The sequence below is a fragment of the Tiliqua scincoides genome, chromosome 2 (assembly GCF_035046505.1).
Source record: "Tiliqua scincoides isolate rTilSci1 chromosome 2, rTilSci1.hap2, whole genome shotgun sequence".
Taxonomy (NCBI): domain Eukaryota; kingdom Metazoa; phylum Chordata; class Lepidosauria; order Squamata; family Scincidae; genus Tiliqua; species Tiliqua scincoides.
In genome coordinates, this window is record NC_089822.1 from 230,292,376 (window position 1) to 230,299,676 (window position 7,301).

Here is a 7,301-nt window from a genome sequence, read left to right on the forward strand (position 1 = left end):
CCTATACATGTCTACTCAGAAGTGAGCCCTGATGAATTCAATGGGACTGATTCCCAGGTAAGTATATACAGTATAGAACTCCAGTCTTAGAATCACAGCATGCTAGAGTTGGAAGGGACTAGAGGTCATCTAGTTCAACCCCCTGCTCCATAAAGGCAGCTGCCACTGTATCCCGGACAGGTGGCCATCCAGCCTCTGCTTGAAAACCTCCAGTGAGGGACAGCCCACGACTGCACAAAGCAGGCTATTCCAGTGCTGGACAGCCCTTACAACTAGGAATTCCTTCCTCATGTCTAGACTAAATCTACTTCTTGTCGTTTCAACCTACATGTATTGTCCTGATGTAACAACTCACAGCAGCCACTGTTACCCTGCACATGCCTGATCTTGTCTGATCTCGGAAGCTAAGCAGGGTCAGGCCTGGTTAGTACTTGGATGGGAGACCGCTTGGGAATACCGGGTGCTGTAGGCTTATACCATAGCCTTTCGAGACTGAAGGTTGCCAACCAACCAACAACTCACAGCATCCATATTAAGGTAAACTATTACTGACCTCATACTGAAGCTGGGAAGCCAAGGTTCAGAGGGAATGACTTATTTAAGGTTACCTACCAAGTGTGGCAGAGATGAGAGTGGGACTAGGGAAATCCTGATTCATAGCACAGCCTCTTAGCCACTGCTCTGCACCAGCTATCCTACCTAACTTGATTTCCGTTATTAATCAGAGAAAGAGAGAGAGAAAGAGAGAGAGAGAGAGACTCAGGGCCCTTTCTGAAAGCTCACAACCTAAAAGCATGCTTTGTTTAGTAACCTTCCATAGTGTTCATTTATTCATTCATTTTTCACATGTTTATACTGCCCTTCCTCCAAGGAGCTCAGGGTAGTGTACATAGCTCCTTCCCTCCTTTAGTCCTCACAACAACCTTGTGAGGTAGGTGAAGTTAAGAGAGAGTGTATGGCCCAAGGAAAGATGCAACCAGTTTGCAGTGAAATACAAAAGGAATAATGATTTGACCAAAGGAACAAGAGTAACAATATATATTGATAGAGGTTGACCTTCTGTTCCCCCTCTCTAACGCTCTTGCTGGGAGTGTTCTTCCTACAGGGAGAGAGCATTATTTGTGTATTGTTCAAGGGGAGTTAATGTAGTGCCAAGGATAACAAAGGCTAAGCAAATAAAAATGAAAAATGTAGAGCAATATGAAGAATATCCATCACAGACTACACATTAGTTTATAGCAGTTGCTATTTCTACTGCATGGAAAGTCACAGAAAACCAAAGCCAGGAAAAGTGAAGGAGGAAGGCAGGAAATGGAGGAAAGATGCCAGCCCTGGTGCCATGAGAGTCTGACACATTTCCACATAGAGCAAAGACAGCCATACTAAATGGGGATAATTATAGGCAAGTGGATGCATGGATAGAAGCTCCTTATTTATAAATGAAAGCTGGGTATCAGAAACAAAAATCTAACCATGATAAAGAGAGCAAAAACTTTTCCCTGTGTGGTTGTCGGAGTGGAGTCCCTTTAATGATTATATGGTACTGAGCATTCCTGTCACACTTTCTGAGTGAACTAAGTACTTCACATGGCCTGTCTTGACATGGACTGCCTTCTCATGAACTGCCCTTACAACCTGTCAGGGAAAAATTATTATTACAGCTGGAGAGCTGAGGTTGAGAGGAAATGGCCACCCTAAGGCCACCTGATGAGTTCATGACAAAGGCAAGAGTCAGCTTGGGGAAGTCCTGATTAATAGCTCGGTCTCTTATGGCCTATCTTATCTGGGCATTAAGGGAGCAGGCAGTGGTGTACTGGGGGACAGGCATGTCTCAGACCTCCCCCAGTGCATAATGAGAGCAGGTCTGGTAATGGGTTAGGAACACCAGCACAAACAGCTGGAAGCCATATGAGGGTGCCAATGGCCTGCAGAGCCTCCACCATCTTCTGCTGTCAACAACACATCAGCAGTGGGGGTGTTTTGGAGAAGGATCATTATGCTATACTTATGCCAGAGACTACTGGAGACCAAGTGGCCTACAGGGACCTAAGTAGAAATGTTCTTTACGTACCTCTCCTGGGCTGTCTGTTCTGCCAGCCCAAAGCATGCAACATATGCTCCTTCATAAGTGCTGCACACTCTTGGACTACTAGGAGATAATAGGATTGGGCTATTAGCCAGCCATTGTGCCGCACCACCTCTTAACACAGACTTACAGTGCAATCCTAAGCTGCACTTGGGCCGGTGCAAGTCCCAGGGTTGCGCAGCACGTGAAGGCAAATGTGCCGTAAAGCATATTTGTGCCTCCTCACAAACAAGCTATGCCGGCACATGGAGGTGCACCAGCACACATGCTGAATCCAGCCTGCATGGCAGCTTGCACAGTGAGCCTTGTGTCAGCCCAGCTGGGTCAGTGAGGCTTACTCCCAGGAAAGTGTGGCTAGGATTGGAGCCTTAGAGCACTTAGATCTCCACTACTTATGCATTCAGTGTAGCTGTCAACACATGCACTCTGCTTCCTTTTCATGCTGCTTTTATTACCGCTATGTTAGTATTTTTACGCTGTTGTTTTGAATCTTGGTATTGTGTTTTAGCTGTGCTGCTTTTTCTTTGGTTTTTATGGTTTCAATGCACTGTTGTTATTGCATTGTTTTTATTTTATTGTGAGTTTATTATATGTTGTAAGCTGCCTTGGGCACCATTGTGGACGGATGGCAGGATAGAAATTGTTAAATTAATAATTAATAATAATAAGTAATAAATAATCATTAAGTAATAATGCAAAAAAAAATCATCATAAGTACATCCTTGAACCAACAGCAGCTTTTTATCATATTGGGGCAACGCATGATTATATGAAGATCAAAACAATCCCGATAGGTATACTCATACATTATCTCTTGCATACTGCTTGTATGGCCAACTCAAGTTGGTAGCGGGTGCAATGGTAGGCTAGAGGAGCTGGTGGTACATTGCAACCTTACTCCTTCCTGCTGAAAGTAGACTTGGATTGGCTCTCGCTTGCTGTTTTTATAATCCTTTCAATGTCATTTGAGGAATAGTTTCCGGCAGTGGCTTCTCTGCCTGCCCTCAAGCTCATCTCCTCACCTAACTGGCCCTCGGCTAGTTCCATTTCTGCTCACTCTTTCAAGAGCTTACACACAGGTAAAACTTCTTGCATGTAAACATCCCAATATGAAAAGATACGATACAGGCATGCCCCAGTTTCTCCCTTTTTCAACACCCGCAGTTTCAGTTATCCACGGTTCCATGGATACTGGGGATGTCCTTTAAAAAGTTTTAGAAAGTTAAGGAGAATGCAAAAAATTAGTGGCGTTACCTGGTGCAGGGGGCCAGTGCATCACCCCCTTGATGGATTTCCTCCCATGCAGTGGGTGGGGCAACACCTTGGCGGTGGGCATGGGCATGAGATTTGCACATGGGGGTGGCACTCTGCAGGGGGGCACCATCATGGACCTTTGCCCCTGGGTGTGGGCTGGAGAGGTCCTCTTCTGATATTGCCTTGTGTGTGTTCCTCTTCCACAAACTCATTATTCACAGATTAGGCCAAGGTTAGCTGCAGCAGCAGCAGCAAGCCAGCCTTTCAGTGGTTGGGGATGTTAATTGTTGCTTCTCTGCTTTGGTTTCAGTTGTTTCAGGCTGGCACTGCAACACAGATAATGTTGTTTCTCTTTTTCCTAAGGCCCTAAGCTGCTTAGTTCTTTCTGATGTTGGAATTGTATCCTCTCTGGAGAACTGGATTAATCTTTTTTGTTGTTGTTGTTCTACAGCTCAAATCCTATTTGTGGATTGACTGATGCCAAATGTTTTTCTTTCTTTTTTACATTCTTCGGTTTTAAATGTACCAGACTTAACATTTGGGGTTACAGACCTTGGAACATTTGGATGCTGATTGGTGAACATCAACTTCCTTAACCCAGGATTGTGCACCAGTTATTCATTCTTCAGCCATTTCCCAAGAAGCGAGATCTACTGGGGGTGTGATTTGTTGTAATCCTTGATAATTCTCTTTCTTGCCCTGTGATCAGAAGATGAATGGATTTTCTTTTAACCTGTTAAAAAATACATAAAGAGCAATCTGACTTCTGTTGGGAAATGGCCAAAGTGACATTCTGTGAGTGATTAAGGGAAGATGGAAAGTTGTTCTGTTGCCAACATGGAGAAAGCAAAGCTGTAAAGGAGCTAGAAGGAAAACTGCAGTGGATGAGTTGGTCGTTCCCTATGAACCATATTAGTGTCAGAAACTCTTGCATTCTTATAAATATTGACAAGGCAGCACACCATTTGCTGTTGTACATTACAGTACAGCGCTCAGCGAGAGAGAGGCACAAAACCCCAAGGGAGAGTTAATTTTATATATAAAATGGAAGCAAACTGCAAAAACCAACCCTAAAAGGCGAGATTAAGGACCAAGTCATGTGAAACAAATACTTTCATTGGGATTTCATGAAGTACAAGCCATCTGTCTTCTTCAATTTTTTTGTTTAAATTTATTTCCGTTTTAACCTACACCACTCCATGGCTTGGTGCATTAAATAGGCAACACAATGAAGCCAACAAGCTGAAATGGCATCATTAATATATTAAATGGCATGTTTGGAAATGGATGTTTAACCTCAGGCATTAAAAGCCAACAAAAATATTGACAGTCTTACAGGACATCCGGAGAATCGTCAGACTTTGTTTTTCATTGTTCTCAAGGTTTTCTGCACGCTGGAACGTTCCGATGAACCTGTGGTGAGTATGTACTTCGACTGAATACTTGGGCAGCCCAATCCTAAACTCCACTGCAGCCTATGGGGCTGGGGCAGCCACTGGTGTCTCCTTAGGGCACTGCTATTCAAACTGGGGCGTCACGACGCCCCAGCCTGAAGGCCTTGGTCTCTGCCCTGGTCTCTGCCCCCTGGCCTAGGCGGGGGGGGGAAGGCCAAGATCGCACCGCTCAGGGGGCTGCAGGGGCTTGGATGCATTTACCCAAGCCTCCTGCAGCCTCCCTGGGGTGCGGGGAGCCCAGCGTGACTTCTGGCAGGGCTCCCCGCAGCAGAGAAAGTGGATGCGGAGCGATCGCGCTCCACTTCTGCTTTAGCAGGGCAGAGAGTTTGAGAACCACTGCCTTAGGGTAAGAGAACAAATGTTCCTTTACCCTATGTAGAACTGCTGCATCCCCAATGGGCTGGCAGAGAACTGAGGAGGCCCATGGAGGAATCTGCAGCTCAGATAGGGGCACAGGATATGGTGGCAGACTCCTCTCCAGGCCTGATCCTCCCTCCCCCTTCCCAGTTCTATCCTACCGGCCTTCCGCCTGCCCTTCCCTTGCCCAAAAAGTGGTAGTAATTACCTCTGGTCATGTGACCGTGTTGTCTTCCTGGTGCTGAGGCCCAGCACCAACTGGCTAGCCTCAGCACTGGCACCACATCCCCTCTGCCAGTGCAGGAAAGCCTTCTGGAACTTTCTCAACAGCAATTATCAGGGCAGCACAGTGCTGCCCCAGCATAGGACTGGGTCCTAAGCCTGTCTCATGCAGTACAAATCCTGAGCATATTTACTCAGACGTAAGTCCTGTTGAGCTCAGGAGGGCTTACACTACAGTGTGCCATTTGACCTGGAAATAAGATATATGTCCAACCTTAGAAATTAAGAGAGTATGCAAAGAAGAGATATTATTGTGGTAATTATGAGTGGCTATGAAATCCAAAACCATTTTTGTAATTTGACAGTAAAGGTCAGAACTTGTCCATCCATATCAGATTACATAATTTGGTTTCGATGAGATGAGATACTAGGACAGATGGTACCTCAGAATTGTGGCGTGGAAGCCCTCTCCAGAGTCATCTAATTGCAACATAGGTAGCAATTGCGTGTTCTGAAATGTTTTGTGAAGGAGCAAGAATCCACAATGAAGAACTGGGTTCTGCATCCCATCTGTTCTCTCAAGAGAGATTAGAACAGGTGTTTCTTGAATTGCATAACCCCCCATCCACGCCACCACTAGCTTGCACGGCAAGCTTCTTTTGAAACTAGGGAAGGTTTGTAAAGTGGTTTGTGATATGACAGAGAATCTCCTTACCAACCAAATTCAATGCCAGGGTAGGGTGCTAGAGCAGGGTGTCAAATTCATTTCATACAGTGGGCTGAATAGCTTTCATGTGCCTGCTGAGGGCCAGAAATGATACCATGAAACAGGAAGTGATGTCATTAAGCAGATGATGACCAAAAATAAGCACTTTGCTCTCACATAGAAAAGCATTAACTTCCAATGACAGGAGAGAAATGTGCAAATCTTGATCATATTTTCAAGCTGCAAAATGACACTGTGACTGAAGTGGAACTGCTGAAAGGTGCTGCTGCTCCCAGCACCTCAGCAATGTCTCATTCTGACACCCTTCTGGTCTGTTCTTTACCCCATAGCATTCCTTGTCTTCAGCAGAAGTGGCACTGCTGCAAGTGTGGCCTTGGGAGAGTATCACAGGGGGCTGCATCAAGAGCTTCCAGGGGCTGCATCTGGTTAATCAATCAATAATACCTTGGCATATAAGCAGGCAAACAAGATCACAACAGTCACTAAAAGGATAAACATGATGGGGAGGAGAGATAGAAGTGATTTAAGAGAAAAGGTAAGAAGAGAAAGGCAAAAAGTAATTAAAAAAATTTTTTTAGGAAGGGGGAGATATTTTAATAATTTGGGATAGAAAACTAGCAACTGCTATAGTAATGTTTGCCTGATTGTCACTTAGCAAAACAAAAAAGGGATCAATAAACGGACCGGTAGGATTCCGTAAAAAAGGATCCAAATACAGCTTTCGAAGTGAACAATGCGCTGGACAATAGATCAGAATATGCTCGAGTGTGTCCGGTTTGAGGTGGCAGAAGGAGCATAATCTGCAGTTCCGAGGAATGTGGGAGAATCTACCAAGATGATACGAGGAGGGGAAGATATTAAAACGCGCAAGCATAAAAGCCCTTCTAAGGGAAGGGTTTATTAGGGTATCAAAATATTTAGAGGGCTGACCTGGTAAAGGACAGAGACCAAAAGAAAGAGGGGAACATACTGGGTTAAGATCAGCGGAAAGAGAGGTAAATTCAGCTTCCCAGAGCCTGGTTTGGATTAGCTTATAGGCAATGTTAACATCAAGGCCCGCTAAAGATTCCAAAGGAAGATCTAGGGAGTTCAATTTGGAATCAATTTTTGGAAACCAGCTAAACAAAAAGGGGTCTCTTAACAGGTCTTTAAGAAGAGAGTCAGATGGAGTCAGAGCCAGAATTTAAGCGTTATAGCCCAT

The 7,301-nt window shown here is 44.9% G+C and overlaps 1 pseudogene; it reads left to right on the top strand.

Annotated features, from left to right (window-relative positions):
- Positions 1 to 352: 352 nt before the first annotated feature.
- LOC136642307 (5S ribosomal RNA) lies at positions 353 to 472 on the top strand (annotated as a pseudogene).
- The last annotated feature ends 6,829 nt before the right edge of the window (positions 473 to 7,301 follow it).